This window comes from Dendropsophus ebraccatus, chromosome 4 (assembly GCF_027789765.1).
Source record: "Dendropsophus ebraccatus isolate aDenEbr1 chromosome 4, aDenEbr1.pat, whole genome shotgun sequence".
In the NCBI taxonomy this organism is placed as follows: Eukaryota; Metazoa; Chordata; class Amphibia; order Anura; family Hylidae; genus Dendropsophus; species Dendropsophus ebraccatus.
The window spans coordinates 77,820,473-77,835,520 of NC_091457.1; positions in this window are offsets into that span (position 1 = coordinate 77,820,473).

The following is a 15,048-nucleotide window of genomic DNA, read 5'->3' on the forward strand; positions in this document are numbered from 1 at the left end:
TTTATCCCATAGACTGGGATAAATTTGTGATAAATACAATCATAAAATAGGCTCTGTTCACATGTACATCATGGTCAATGTCCATCCATAAGAGTCTCATGGAATTAATACAGGACCCATCTGTTTTTGTTTGATTTTTTCTATTTTTGACAGCAAGAATGTTGCTGCCTGAGCTTTTATTGCCATGAAAAATACTGAAACCTCTGTCAGAAAGAGCACAACACAGATGTGAGTCCTATAATGTTATTATATCACTTGGAGCTCCAAAGTCCAATTGGCTCATTTGGTGAAAGTACAGCCCACATCGCTAGAAGTATGACTTCTGATCATGGGAATGGGATAAGTTCCAGCACAGTTTTTAGTGCTCATCCAAATAAAAAAGTGGTGACATAAGCAAAGCTGTAAAACCATAATGGTCATGTGACAACTTAAAGGGTTACTACGGCACTTGAAAACTTTTTATATAATGCTGCCCGTATATAGAAAACATAATAAACATCTTATTCTTACCTTACCACGACGACCGCTTCTGCAGGCACTTTTAAGACGAACTGAACCTGGCAGTTACAGCCCGCTCAACCTGCAATGACCATGGTGCTGTCCCAAAAGCGTAGTGAGATAACATTTATTATGTTTTATATAAGGGCAATATTATATAAAACCTACTTAACCACTAATGTGCTTTTTGAAGCGGATGAGTGATTGGGCAGTATAGAGTGGCTGAGGAGGTGATCTCTCTCCATACTAGGTGGGGGCGGTTGCTATCAGGAGCCAACACTCACCCTCAGTGACTGGTGAGATCCTGATGGAGATCAAGTCTTAACTAAAAAAAAATGTAATAAACATAATTGTAATTGCTATGTGTGCAAACGTCTAAAATATTAAAATCTAATTTTATTGATCCTGTACACTGAACACTGTATATGAAAAGCAACACCAAATGCAAGAATTGGTGATTTTTTTTGTCACATCCCAGAAACAATGAAATCAAAGACGGTCAAAGTGGGTCATTTACTCTAAAATGAGACCAGATCAGTGCACAAAAGCACAGCTCTAAGGAAGTTATAGGGGTCAGAATATTGTGATGCAAAGCAGTTTAATAAATAAAAGGGGGGGGGGGGGGTATTTATTTTATTCACTGGATATTGAATTGGGCATCGTTGTAATCAAACTGACCAGTAGAATAAAGTTAACATGCTTTACCACCATTTCTATGAAAAAAATCTGTTCTAATCATCTGAATGGAGTTGCTTTGGATTGGATGGATTTCTGTAAGTTCCAAGCTGGAAGGGACAGTCACATCTGTCAGGGCAGCACATTCTACAGTCATTCTGTGTAAGGCATATGGCCTGACTGTGCAAAAAGATCAGATGTGTAATTATTTTATTTTAATGTACTGGCAGCCGTATGTCGTTATATAACAGCAAAAATAATTTATACTTTTTATACTTTTAGTAAACTGCACTTTTAAACAGCAGTTTTAAAACAATGCTAAAAGATTTTGTAGAAATCTGGACTGCGTTGTTCCTCTGCTAATTTTCAGTATGTAGCAAGAGGTCCCAAATGACCTGACAGAGTCAAAGAGTGTCTTTGAGAGTGCCATTACCAGGAAACAGTGCAGGGCAGTAGTAAAGAATCTGATTCTCTCTTACTGATTAACTAGATAAAGCATTGATGGGCCAACTGGAAGCATACAAGATGACAGACGTTAAAATGTATGGCAGCTGTGTCTAGACAGGAAAAAGCATGTCTTAAAAGCAGACAGAGACTAATAAAGTAAATAGCACTCGTCATCCAACTGCCGAATGCAGCATCATGTTATTAAGGGGAATGGGTCGCCAAAAAAATGACCTATTGTTTACATAAAATTTTTTAATAAATATACCTTAACCTTGGCGCTGTTCCTGTTCTGTTTGTAGTGTAATCCTGTGTCCGTTTTACAGGAGAACTGATCCATCCCGCCCCCTTCTAATAATCATTAGAAGGGGTAAAGTGGCCAAGGGTGGATTGGCGCTTGGAGGGAGATTGCCCTGCCCCCATAGGAACAAAGGCCTTACCAGACACAGGATAGCACTACAAACTGCACAAAATGGTACCAAGAATGACGATAATAGACATACCTTCATCCTTAGCGCCCCATGTGTACTAGGGATCCATCAGCAGGTTAGATTCGTTCCCTTTTATGATCTTGTTAGTCTAACAGTTAGTCTCCATTCACTATGTAGTGGTTGTGATGTGTAACTGCAGCTCAGTCCCCATTTAAGCGAATAGGAGCAAAGCTGCAGTTGCACATCTCCACCTCTACACAATGAATGGAGACAAACTCTATTCACTGTTTATTGAAGGTGAACAGCTGATCAGTGTGTGTACTTGGTGCCAGCACCCCACCAGTCAGTCAATAATGAACTATCCTGTGGATAACTTATCAGAAAACTTTCTTGGAATACCCCTTTAATTGCTCTCAGATATTTGATGACTGTGGTCAGCAGGTGACGACTGTCTAGATGTTTTGAACCCAGTCCATTGGGGTAACAAAATACAGGCCAGCAATTATACAATATCCAGTACTGACAGAGATAAATCTGCAGAAGAGAATCTTTACTGCCCACACACCATTAATGTTACATGCTGTGGCATAAAGACGTCACTCTGTAAAAAGAGAGAGTTCATTTATCGGTAAAGTAGTTCTATCCAGCATGATTACAACATAGTGTTTTAACCAAACATACTACTGATCCTCTGCAAATTTATAGCAGCGCTGTCTCATGATGCACAGGGTTTCTATGAAGGCCCCAAGAACAATAAACCCAAGGTTTCCCAGCAAAACATTACCCATATTATCTAACTTGCATCCACCAGTTGCGCAGTGCACCCTGAGCCAATCTCTTCCCCAGGTAAGCAACAACACCTGGCTGAACACATGGGGGGAGATTTATCAAAGGGTGTAAAATTTAGACTGGTGCAAACTGCCCACAGCAACCAATCACAGCTCAGCTTCCAGCTCTGGTGAAAGGAAAGAGGAGCAGTGATTGGTTGCTAAGGCAGTTTGCACCAGTCTAAATTTTACACCCTTTGATAATCTCCCCCATGATTCATTAGTCCAGGCCATCCTAGTCCATTGCTGTATAGTCCAGTTCTGAGGTTTAGGACCCATTGTAGCAGGGCCGTAGCTGGGAGGGGGGGAAGCCGAGACCAGGGGGGGCGCCATCACAGGGAGCAGAGAGAGAGGATGGCAGTGGATGAGGCAGCCTGAAAGCCTCTGTCAGTGTGAGGAGACAGGGGATGATTTTACTTCATCAAAAGAGGTATTTCCCATACTGTACTGTCTCCTGGCTGCTGATTAGCTATAATTTACTGTGTAGATGGTGAAGGACCTGGACATGTGACTATGACCACATGTCACCGCAGGTCCTGTATGTACACTGCACTATGGAGGAGGAAGAAAGAAGATACAGGTGTGTGGGAAGGGGAGGGCAATCAGGGGTGCACAGTATGGGGAGGGGAGGGGGACAGGGGGGTACAGGGTGACACTTGTCTGGGATGGGGGGCACACAAGAGAGTGTCCAGTGTCTACTCAGGGGTCTGGTTGTACATTATTCCATACTTAAAGGAGAAGTCCGCCTGCAGATAGTAGGTAAGGTTTATATAAATGTGATATTTGGATAGGGCAGTTATTAAGGGGTTAAAGGACAACTCCGGCCAAAACTATTTTTTATATGTTATTACTTATGGAAAGTTAGCCAAATTTCTAATGTACATTAATTATGGGAAATGCACATATAGGGCTATTTCCCTTAATTTAGTAGATCAGGGAGACTTCAGATTCTCCAAAAAAACGTGACGTCACGAACCGGGGTGTAATTACAATGGAGTGTCCAGCCCCTACTGGACACGCCATTGGAGTGTCCAGCCCCTACTGGACACACCATTGGAATTAGAATGGATGTGTATGTAAATGTAATATACAGTATGTTTTTGATTGAATACATTTATGGAATACTTTGGGAAACAAGTGTCCTTGCTCCCCAAAGTAATCCATAAATGTATCTAACCAGTACGTTTGGAGGGCACCGAGCAGGGAGGGAGAGAAGTGCATCTACCTCCCCCCTGCTCTGTGCTGCTGCTGCCACCTATGCACAGTACTACTACTCCCATTATCTGCTCATATTATGAGCAGATAATGGGGGAGTCGTACCTGTGCTATCCCCATAACAAACGCCACCACCGCACAGCTGCTTGTCCCAAGAGCTTCAGGATGCCCCCTCCGCCGCTCCCCCTCCTCCTCCCAGCTAACAAGTTCTTACTATTGCGCCGATTATCGCCGCCGCTTACCGCCTCTCTCTGCCGCTGCTCTCTGTGCCCACATACCGCTTCCCGGTCTGCACTGCATGCCGGCCGAGGACAGGAAGCACTCCCACCCCGCAGGGAGCAAGGCGCTCCCGATGCTTCCTGTCCCCGGCAGGCAGGCATGCAGTGCGGACTGGGAAGCGGTATGTGGGAGCAGAGAGCAGCGGCAGTGAGTAGCGGTGAGTGGCGCGATAGTAAGAACTTGTTAGCTGGGAGGAGGAGGAGGAGCGGTGGAGGGGACATCCTGAAGCTCTTGAGACAAGCAGCTGTGCGGCGGCGTTCGTTATGGGGATAGCACAGGTACTACTCCCCCATTATCTGCTCATAATATGAGAAGATAATGGGAGTAGTAGTAGTACTGTGCATATGTGGCAGCAGCACCGAGCAGGGGGGGAGGTAGATGCACTTCTCTCCCTCCCTGCTCGGTTCCCTCCAAACGTACTGGTTAAATACATTTATGGATTACTTTGGGGAGCAAGGACACTTGTTCCCCAAAGTATTTCATGAATGTATTCAATCAAAAACATACTGTATATTACATTTACATACACATCCATTGTAATTCCAATGGAGTGTCCAGCAGGGGCGCACTATATATAGAAGTCAATGCTACTCACTGACTTCTATATATAGTGCGCCCCCTGCTGGACACTCCATTGTAATTACACCCCCGGTTCGTGACGTCACGTTTTTTTTAGAGAATCTGAAGTCTCCCTGATCTACTAAATTAAGGGAAATAGCCCTATATGTGCATTTCCCATAATTAATGTACATTAGAAAATTGTCTAACTTTCCATAAGTAATAACATATTAAAAATAGTTTTGGCCGGAGTTGTCCTTTAACCCCTTAATAACTGCCCTATCCAAATATCACATTTATATAAACCTTACCTACTATCTGCAGGCGTAGGGAACCCTGGCTCTCCAGCTGTTGCAGAACTTCAACTCCCATCATGTCTGGACAGCCAAAGTTTTAGCTTTGACTGTCCACGTATGATGGGAGTTGTAGTTTTGAAACAGCTGGAGCACCAAAGTTCCCTACGCCGATCTATAAAGCACCTGTACCTGTCATTTTTCTAAATTATTTCTATTTTGAATTTGGTGAGGTTATACCTTACTGGAGGTGTTACTGCTGTTGTCTCTGCTGCTGAGTGGAGTTGATGGAACCTCGGGAAATCCTAGTTTTATAGAACTCGAACATTCACGAACCTGCCGCATTAGATAGCTAATGCCTTCCTGGTCCGAGGGGAAGGAGGAGACTTCCCGGATACTGACTGGAATTCCTATTACCTAGGCTGAATCCCGGAATTCCAGTCAGTACTCGGGCACTCTCCTCCTTCCCCACGGAAGGCACCAGCAATCTAATGCGGCAGGTTTGTGAATGTTCGAGTTCAATCGAACCTAGGATTTCCCGAAGTTTGATCAACTCTACTGCTGAGCGTACCTGTGCCTTAGGAGACAGCACCATAGAATCACATTACACTGGGTGTCACACTGGAGATAGATCAGGAAGCTTTGCCTCCTAAATCACAGGTACAGACAGCAGGGAGCAGAGACAACGGCGCCTCCTCAGGTGCAGACAGCAGGGAGCGGAGGCAACGGCGCATCCGTTAAGGTACTTAGGGACCAAATTTTAAATAGGAACATTACAGGTACACAGTAAATATGACATTATGTATCCCATATTGTGAACACCACACTAGTGCTGCCAGTAGAGATGACCGAATCGCTCATCTAAACAATCGCTCATCTACACTTCATAAAGGCTACAAACAAACTTGGCGTATCCGCAGCGAGACTCACTTTGGATCGCGGCCCTACTTTCAATGGCAGACAAACACGCAGCAGGGATGTACATTCCTGCTGCGAGTTTGTCCGCAGCCCGCCCCTTCAACCCGCCGGCTGCCGGAGACTACACATTACCGGGTCCCCGCTCCTGTTTGCTTCGGTGGTTCCTGGCACGTCCCGCCGCAGTGCACTGATTGGCCGAGCGGGACATGAAGACACCAGGAACCGCCAAAGCAAGAAGGAGCGGGGACCCGGTAATGTATAGTCTCTGGCGGCCGGCGGGTTAACAGGGCGGGCTGCGAGTTTGTCTGCCATTGAGTAAACAGGGATGGGATCCGCAGCGAGTTTCACTGCGTATTAGCAGCGAGAAACTCGCTGCGGATACGCCAAGTGTGTTTGTACCCTAAAAAAAAAATATATATATATATATACACATACATGGGCCCCCCTGTGCTTACTGCGCATATGTGTGTGTGGGGGGGGGGGCACCAAATTGAATCTTTGCCCCTGGTGCAGAAGAGCCTAGCTACACTTCTGCATTGTAGGCACTAGTCTAAGCAGTGGACAGGACACTCTACCAGGTCAGTATGGACTGGTCTGCGTCTATGCCTGGGGCCAAGCAAAGATGCCTTGTGTGTTCTAACCTCTTTCTATCATAACTTGCATGAACCTTTTCAACATTTTGTCCTATAGTGGCTCCTCTAATGGAATGGATCAGTAAAGTCTCTTCTCACCACATCAAGGAGCCTTGGGCACTCATCTTCCTATTGCTTTTTCATGAAGAAATACTCTGACTCTGTCATCTAGACTAGGGCTTCTCAAAGCTCTTTACCTGGACCCTATTAGTCAATAACTAGGGCTGCTGGGGCCTGAACAGCAAGCATATATTTCATTACAGATAAGTTCTAGCTATGGATGAATTATATTGGTTAAAAGGGATTTATAGGGTGGAATTCATCAAGACCCATATGCTGGTCTTAAATTAGGCCCTGCCCTCTCTTTTCTGGCTGGATTCACAAAGGGGTATAGATTTAGATCATGATAAATGAGGCGCGGGAGGAGGCCACGCCTCCTCCCCACCTTGCCCCCCCCCCCAAGTGGGCGAGCGGGGGATATGGTGGGCGTACGCCAGGGGTGAATCTGAACCTTCTCCTTGGTGTACGCCCATGCCAGACTTTTCATAAATGTCCCCCCATAGCATCTATTGGTTAATCACATGGACAGCAAACATATACTAACATGTAGTGTCAAATACCACAGTGTGTCCCTGTTACTACGTACTACAACACCACCATGCAGTGCAAATGAAACCCTCTAGTAGCATCAAATGCCAGAGTGCAGCTCATATAACTTCCCAAGCAGCATCCAATAAACCTCATGGTTTAGCACAAAATACCTCCAGCAGTGCCAAACTAGAGTGTCGGGCCCAACATACCTTTCCAGCAGTGCCAAATACCACAATGCAGCATGAAATACTTAAAAAGATATCAGAGTGCAGCACAAAATACCTCTTCAGCAGTGCCAAACAAATACCAAAGTGCACCACAAAATACCTGTCTTGCTGTGCCAAATAACACAGTGCAGTACAAAATGCTTTTCCAGCAACACCAAAGAGCATATTGAAGCACAAAATACCTCTCTAGCAACCAGGGCTGTGGAGTTGGTAAGTTAGTATGCTCTACCAAGTGAGACACAAAACGGAGACAGACAAACAATACAGTCATGGCCAAAAGTTTTGAGAATGACACAAATATTATATTTTCGCATGATCTGCTGCCCTCTGGTTTTTATGTGTGTTTGTCAGATGTTTTTATCACATACAGAAATATAATTGCAATCATATTACGAGTAACAAAAGCTTATATTGACAGTTAGAATCAGTTAATGCAGCAAGTCAATATTTGCAGTGTTGACCCTTCTTCTTCAGGACTTCTGCAAGTCTCCCTGGCATGCTCTCAATCAACTTCTGGATCAAATCCTGACCGATAGCTGTCCATTCTTGCACAATCAATGCTTGCATTTTGTCAGAATTTGTTGGTTTTTGTTTGTCCACCCGTCTCTTGTTGATTGACCACAAGTTTTCAATGGGATTAAGATCTGGGGAGTTTCCAGGCCATGGACCCAACATTTCTCTGTTTTGTTCCCTGAGCCATTTAGTTACCACCTTTGCTTTATGGCAAGGTGCTCCATCATGCAGGAAAAGGCATTGTTGATCGCCAAACTGCTCTTGGACGGTTGGGAGAAGTTGCTCTTGGAGGACATTTTGGGACCATTCTTTATTCATGGCTGTGTTTTTAGGCAAGACTGTGAGCGAGCCGATTCCCTTGGCTGAGAAGCAACCCCACACATGAATGGTTTCAGAATGCTTTACAGTTGGCATGAGACAAGACTGGTGGTAGCGCTCACCTCGTCTTCTCAGAATAAGCTGTTTTCCAGATGTCCCAAACAATCGGAAAGGGGATTCATCAGAGAAAATGACCTTACCCCAGTCCTCAGCAGTCCACTCCCGGTACCTTTTTTAGAATATCAGTCTGTCCCTGGTGTTTTTTCTAGGGAGAAGTGGCTTCTTTGCTGCCCTCCTTGAGACCAGGCCTTGCTCCAAGAGTCTCCGCCTCACAGTGCGTGCAGATGCACTCACACCTGCTTGCTGCCATTCCTGAGCAAGCTCTGCACTTCTGGTAGCCCGATCCCGCAGCTAAAACACTTTAAAGAGACGGTCCTGGCACTTGCTGGTCTTTCCTGGGCGCCCTGGAGCCTTTTTGGCAACAATGGAACCTCTCTCCTTGAAGCTCTTGATGATGCGATAGATTGTTGACTGAGGTTCAATCTTTCTAGCTGCGATACTCTTCCCTGTTAGGCCATTTTTGTGCAGTGCAATGATGACTGCACGTGTTTCTTTAGAGATAACCATGGTTAACAAAAGAGAAACAATGATGCCAAGCACCAGCCTCCTTTTAAAGTGTTCAGTGGTGTCATTCTTACTTAATCATGACAGATTAATCTCCAGCCCTGTCCTCAACAACACCCACACCTGTGTTAATGGAGCAGTCACTGAAATGATGTTAGCTGGTCCTTTAAAGGCAGGGCTGCAATGATGTTGAAATGTGTTTTGGGGGATAAATTCATTTTCTAGGCAAAAATTGGCTTTGCAAGTAATTGCTGCTCTTTATAACATTCTGGAGTATATGCAAATTACCATTTTAAAAACTGAAGCAGTAGACTTTATAAAAATTAATATTTGTATCATTCTCAAAACTTTTGACCATGACTGTACACAAAGGCCAAGGTCTTCAGTCCGGGTCAGTAACAGTGGGCAGCAAAAGTACAAAACCCTAAGACAGAAAATGGTCAGATACAGGCAATAAGGTCAGGGCGGGCAGCAGGCAGGTCAGACAAAAAACAGGCAGAAGGTCAGAAACATGCAGTACAGCGAACACAAGGAACGCTTAGCTTAGTAATAAACTACTAGCCAGCGTCTTGCTGCTGACCATGCTTCCTATTTATGAAGTGAAGGAGTCCGGTCCAGATCCCGATTGGACCGGCACTCAGATAACAAACATCCTAACTGGCAGAGGCACCTGCCTGTGAAGGAACATACAAGACTGCTCAGCTGCAGGAATCAGCTAGCAGAGACAGAGTAAGGGCCCTTTTACACAGAAAGATTATTTGACAGATTATCTGCCAAAGATTTGAAGCCAAAGCCAGGAATGGATTTGAAAAGAGGAGAAATCTCAGGCTTTGATGTATGACCTGATCTCTGTTTATAGTCTGTTCCTGGTTGCAAAAATCTGTCAGATATCTGTTGGTGTAATAGGGCCCTTAGTTTCGAGCAGCATGCCCTTACAGATGAACATAATATACTTTTCAAAGACTTCCAGAATATGTGATGATCTAGCACCGAGCAGTTCAAAGGATTTGCTTCTATTGTTTTCTATGGCTGCAATGAATTGACAATCTTTATTAAAATAATCTGACACGATTTGAAATCTCTTTATATAATTTCTCCACATGATGAAACAGATCTCCAACTGGCTGATTGGAATGAGTACAGGAGGTCTGACATGCATATACTTCCATCAAGAAAAGAGGGACACAAACTGCGGAAGGGGCTGTGCTAAAGAGGAGAGATGCAGGCTATTGTCTCACAGCAATATGACTCAGCTTATCTTCCTCCCATCCCCCCTGAAACATCTGTCTCTTCCCAAATATATGACTCATGCACCCCCTCTATTATAAGACCCAAGGGATGTCCCACATGCCCAGTGTCAGGGGGCAGACCCTATTATGGCTCACTCCTCAGTCCTCTATAGGGGGTGAAGGATGCTTTGTCTTGTTCAGGGCGTGTCACAGCACAGGAGCATCTCCACCCCCCCACCCCCTTTGAAATTGGTATAGTCTATAATGATACAGTAATAACAATTACCGTATATGACTCTGTGACTCGGAACACTTAGACAGGGTGGTCAGAATATTATCTCTCATTTATAAAGCTCCAGCCCTCTCTGAAGAAGAGTGTGACTGTACAGTAATGATTGCAGATGGTTACATGTACATGTATACAGTCATCTACGAGGATGACACAGATCAGGATATATTATGCTTCATTTATCATACTGCGGTCATAAAAATATAAACAATATAGTGCAACTATATAACAAATACAGTGGATCAAACATGTGCCACATTTATCAATGTATTACAGCATTCTCTCCACAACAAATATGGTGTATATAGGCTGGCTCTTACAATAAATACAGATAGTGCCATTTTAGGGTGGTCACTACCCCACTACTGCCAACATGTATACTATATATGCTACTGCCAACATGTATACTATATATGCTACTGCCCACATGCTGCTGTATACTGTATATACTGCTGCTTACATGTATACTGTACATGCTGCCTACATGTATACTGTATATACTGCTGCTTACATGTATACTGTATATACTGCTGCTTACATGTATACTGTACATGCTGCCTACATGTATACTGTATATACTGCTGCTTACATGTATATTGTAAATACTGCTGCCTACATGTATACTGTATATACTGCTGCTTACATGTATACTGTATATACTGCTGCTTACATGTATACTGTACATGCTGCCTACATGTATACTGTATATACTGCTGCCTACATGTATATTGTAAATACTGCTGCCTACATGTATACTGTATATACTGCTGCCTACGTGTATACTGTATATACTTCTGCCTACATGTATACTGTATATACTGCTGCCTACATGTATACTGTATATGCTGCCTACATGTATACTGTATATGTTGCCTACATGTATACTGTATATACTTCTGCCTACATGTATACTGTACATGCTGCCTACATTTATATTGTATATATTGCTGCCTACATGTATACTGTATATGCTGCCTACATGTATACTGTATATACTCCTGCCTACATGTACAGTATACTGTATATACTTCTATACTGCTGCTTACGTGTATACTGCTGCCTACATGTATATGCTGCTGCCTACATGTATACTGTATTTACTGCTACCTACATGTATACTGTATATGCTGTCAATATGTATACTGTATATACTGCTGCTTACATGTATACTGTATATGCTTATGTATACTGTATATACTGCTGCTTACATGTATACTGTATATGTTGCCTACATATATACTGTATATACTGCTGCCTACATGTATATGCTGCTGCCTACATTTATACTGTATATGCTGCCTACATGTATACTGTATATGCTAGTGCCTACATGTACACTGTATATACTGCTGACTACATGTATATGCTGCTGCCTACATGCATACTGTATTTACTGCAACCTACATATATACTGTGTATGCTAGTGCCTACATGTATAATGTATATACTGCTAATGCTGTATATGCTCTTGCATACATGTATACTGTATATACTGCTGCTTACATGTATACTGTATATGCTGCCTACATGTATACTGTATATGCTAGTACCAACATCTATACTGTATATACTGCTGCCTACATGTATACTGTATATGCTATTGCCTACATATATAATGTATACGCTGCTGCTACAGGTACACTACCGTTCAAAAGTTTGGGGTCACCCAAACTATTTTGTGTTTTCCATGAAAAGTCACACTTCTTCACCACCATACGTTGTGAAATGAATAGAAAATAGAGTCAAGACATTGACAAGGTTAGAAATAATGATTTGTATTTGAAATAACATTGTTTTTACATCAAACTTTGCTTTCATCAAAGAATCCTCCTTTTGCAGCAATTACAGCATTGCACACCTTTGGCATTCTAGCTATTAATCTGTTGAGGTAAGCTGGAGAAATTGCACCCCACGCTTCTAGAAGCAGCTCCCACAAGTTGGATTGGTTGGATGGGCACTTCTGGCGTACCATACGGTCAAGCTGCTCCCACAACAGCTCAATGGGGTTCAGATCTGGTGACTGCGCTGGCCACTCCATTACCTATGATAGAATACCAGCTGCCTGCTTCTGCTGTAAATAGGTCTTGCACAATTTGGAGGTGTGTTTAGGGTCATTGTCCTGTTGTAGGATGAAATTGGCTCCAATCAAGCGCTGGCCACTGGGTATGGCATGGCATTGCAAAATTGAGTGATAGCCTTCCTTATTCAGAATCTCTTTTACGCTGTACAAATCTCCCACCTTACCAACACCAAAGCAACCCCAGACCATCACATTACCTCCACCATGCTTAACAGATGGCGTCAGGCATTCTTCCAGCATCTTTTCATTTGTTCTGCGTCTCACAAACGTTCTTCTTTGGGATCCAAACACCTCAAACTTGGATTCATCCGTCCACAACACTTTTTTCCAGTCTTCCTCTGTCCAATGTCTGTGTTCTTTTGCCCATCTAAAGGGCCTATTACACTGATCGTTAAGAGGAGCAAACGAGCGCTCTCAGCGCTCGTTTGCTCCTCGTTCCCCGCTCGCTGCCGCCGCTATTCAGCGCAGCTGCAGCGAGCGGGTGAGTGCGGGAGTGGGCGGCGGGGAGCTGCGGGGGGGGCTGCCAGGGTAATCGCTGATCGTCCGGGCAGCCCATAGGATATAGCAGCGTCTGCTGCCGATGCTCCTATTCAACGGAGCAACGGCAGCAGATCGCTGCTATATCATTGAACGATGTCGGCTGATCGTTGCACTCTATTCCACTGGACGATTATCGTCCGAATACGGACGATAATCGTTCCATGGAATAGGGCCTTTAATCTTTTTCTTTTATTGGCCAGTCTCAGATATGGCTTTTTCTTTGCCACTCTGCCCTGAAGCCCCAAATCCCGCAGCCGCCTCTTCACTGTAGATGTTGACAGTGGTGTTTTGCGGGTACTATTTAATGAAGATGCCAGTTGGGGACCTGTGAGGCGTCTGTTTCTCAAACTAGAGACTCTAATGTGCTTATCTTCTTGCTTAGTTGTGCAACGCGGCCTCCCACTTTTTTTTCTACTCTGGTTAGAGCCTGTTTGTGCTGTCCTCTGAAGGGAGTAGTACACACCGTTGTAGGAAATCTTCAATTTCTTAGCAATTTCTCACGTGGAATAGCCTTCATTTCTAAGAACAAGAATAGACTGTCGAGTTTAGATGAAAGTTCTCTTTTTCTGGACATTTTGAGCGTTTAATTGACCCCACAAATGTGATGCTCCAGAAACACAATCTGCTCAAAGGAAGGTCAGTTTTGTAGCTTCTGTAACGAGCTAGACTGTTTTCAGATGTGTGAACATGATTGCACAAGGGTTTTCTAATCATCAATTAGTCTTCTGAGCCAATGAGCAAACACATTGTACCATTAGAACACTGGAGTGATAGTTGCTGGAAATGGGCCTCTATACACCTATGTAGATATTGCACCAAAAAACAGACATTTTCAGCTAGAATAGTCATTTACCACATTAGCAATGTATAGAGTGTATTTGTTTAAAGTTAGGACTAGTTTAAAGTTATCTTCATTGAAAAGTACAGTGCTTTTGCTTCAAAAATAAGGACATTTCAATGTGACCCCAAACTTTTGAACGATAGTGTATATGCTACTGCCTTCATGTATACTGCTGCCTACATGTATACTGTATATACTGCTGCTTACATGTACACTGTATATGCTACTGCCTACATGTATACTGTATATACTGCTGCTTACATGTACACTGTATATGCTACTGCCTACATGTATACTGTATATACCGCTGCTTACATGTACACTGTATATGCTACTGCCAACATGTATACTGTATATACTGCTGCTTACAAGAATACTGTATATTCTACTGCCTACTTGTATACAGTATATACTGCTGCCTACATGAATACAGTATATGTTGCTGCTCACATGTATACTGAATGTTCTTCTGTCTACATGTATACTGAATACAATACTGCTTACATATATACTGTATATGCTACTGCCAACATGTATACTGTATATACTGCTGCTTACATGTATATTGAATACAATGCTGCTTACATGTATACTGTATATGCTACTGCCAACATGTATACTGTATATACTGCTGCTTACATGTATACTGTATATGCATACTGTATACACTGCTGCTTACATAATTGGTGTATATGCTACTTCCTACACGTATGCATGGATGTTTACTATATGCTGCTAATTACATGGATATTGTATATCCTGCTATAAACATAAGTTTATAAAACCTGCCACTATCAGTAGGCTATGATCCCATCTATTGTATGTTTTGAACTCCTGGCTTTCCCTGGTGGCAGAATTCTAGGGGAAACTTGCCTGCTTTCTTACAAAAACAGCATTACACCTAGGTTGTGTGCTACTAGAGCCTATTTACTTAAGTAACCTGAGTTGTAGTACCAGCCACAACAAATGAGCAGGTGTGGTGCCACAGTGGGGTAATACGTAGGTGTTTTACGTAACAGATATCTT